Genomic DNA, 2500 nt, shown 5'->3' on the forward strand with positions numbered 1-2500 from the left:
CCAGCACTGCACTGTTAGCCAAAATAAAATGGCAAAAGGCAGAAGGAGCAAAAGTTTTTAATAGCTCGCAGACAGTAAAATACACACTCCAAACCGGTTTCACCCTCTAGGCGTCATCATATTTATATATATATAAATATATATATATATATATATATATATATATATATATATATGGTGCTTTTTCAAATAATTTGGACATGTCTCTTTAACGGGGACATATTTAATATGGTGATGAAGGTACTGGGTGAAATCCACTGATGACGCCTAGAGGGTGAAACCAGTTTGGAGTGTGTATTTTACTGTCTGCAAGCTATTAAAAACTTTTGTTCCTTCTGCCTTTTGCCATTTTATTTTGGCTAACAGAGCAGTGCTGGATTTATTTTGTTATTTTGTTGTAAGAACATTTCCGTGGAAGCACTTTACGGTTTACATGCACAGGCAGCCGTTTGGAGATTGTATGCCTTTGAGTGCTTAGTGCTGTTGTTCGTGGTGCCTGCATTGGCGGGCAGGATTCATTATTATTTTTACTAAGAGTGGATTTATGGTGATAGTGTTTACATAATGGCAGAAGGGGGTGATTTGTGCAAATACATCGATATGTTGAGTTTGGATAAAGAAGATGATACATGGCTTAATGGCAGACAGTGGAATGTTACTAATGTAAGTAATACGGAAGCAAATACTTTGTCACAGATGCAACATGACTTTAAAGAACTGTCTCTTAGTACTAAAAAGTACCGCTCAACTATATGGCATATAAAACTGTTAAGGGCCTATTTGGGTGCAGGTATAGCACCACGGGACCTGCGGTGTTTATGTAGAATCAGGTGTAGGAAAAAAAAATGAAGGTTTGTTTGGCAAGATGGCATTTAATACAAACCACGGCTTCAAAACTTTTTGTTGAACTTTTAATTTCGTACTATGAAGAGAACTTAGCAGATGTTAAACAACAAGTAGACGAATGTTTGGAATTGGTACAAAAACATAATGAAGTGGAAGAATTTAAGGGTTTGTTTAATAAATATATGGAAGATATGAATGCTTTTGAAAATGATGTGAAAACGAAGAAACTTAAGAAGTTTAATAGAGACTTAAGTGATGCTAAAAATGATAAAACCTACACCTGGAAACAATTTAAAAGAGCGGTGAGATTTAGTGATACTGATAAACCTAAACAAATTAAACGTAAGAGAAACAAGTCAATTTTAAAATCCACTTATAGTGTGGATAATTTTGAATCCAGTACATCCGCAGTGTCTTCCAATGCAGTGAGCACAGACACTGATCTAGAACTGACTGAGATACAATCGCCTATCCATAAGAAAGCTAGACCTAAAGGGGGCCCTTTAGAAGGGGCGGAAAGAAACATCGGAAGACAGAACCTGAGGGAGATGAAAGAAAGATTTGAGAGACTAGTGAAGGAGAAATAAATTATGAATGACTTATAGTTAATTTAACTGATTACCAGCTTAATGAGAAAGAGAAAGCTGTGTTGATTAAAGGATTTAACTATGTACCTTCTTTTTTTCTGTCTCAACATGATATGTGTATGGATGTCAAGAATTTCTGTAGAAACTTGAATTTAAAGTATTTTTTTCATACAAAAGAGATTTTTCTGTTACTTCTGAATTTAGATTTAAAAAAAGTAGCTTTGTACCCCCGTACCACCCAAGGGTGAGATTGTTTGAAGAAAGTGTATTATGTGAATTGCATAAAAATCAGAACATTTTTAAACATCATGGTTATAATCTGACAGTCAAAGAAAGGGCTGCTTTAAAAGGCTTAATGGAAAATAAAGATTTAGTTATACTTAAGGCCAATACAGGTGGAGCATTAGTATGTGGGATATCAATGGTTACACCAATGAGGTTAAAAAACAGTTGGGTGATAATAGGTTTTATTTAAAACTTATGTCGGATCCAACTATTGACTTAAAATATGATATTGATGAGGCACTAAAAGATTGTAAATCTAGGGGTCATATCAATGAAACTTTATTAAATGAATTAATGGTGGATAACCCAAAATCTTAACTATTTTATATTTTACCAAAAATACATAACAATATTTTTCCTCCCCCAGGTAGACCTATAGTATCGGGAATTGGGTCTCTTACTGAGCCAATTTCAGAATACTTAGAATCACAGTTGAAACCATTATTAGCCTTAATTAGATCTAGAATTAAAGATACAAATGAATTTTTGCAGCTGATGGATGATATATAGTTATCTGAGGATTGTTATATTTGTACACTTGATGTACAATCACTGTACAATAGTATTCCACATCATGGGGCAATAGAAGCAGTTAAATACTGGTTGTCACAATTTGGACAATATTCTGTTGAACACTGTTCTTTGTTGATAGATCTGATCAAAATTGTGCCGGAGAATAATGTGTTCTTTTTGGATATGAATGTTACAGGTAAATGGAACTGCAATGGGCAGTAAATATGCGCCAATATATGCAGATCTCTTCATGGGGTACTTGGAATGTA

The sequence above is a fragment of the Protopterus annectens genome, chromosome 6.part1, assembly GCF_019279795.1.
Source record: "Protopterus annectens isolate FY-2018-M chromosome 6.part1, PAN1.0, whole genome shotgun sequence".
Taxonomy (NCBI): domain Eukaryota; kingdom Metazoa; phylum Chordata; order Ceratodontiformes; family Protopteridae; genus Protopterus; species Protopterus annectens.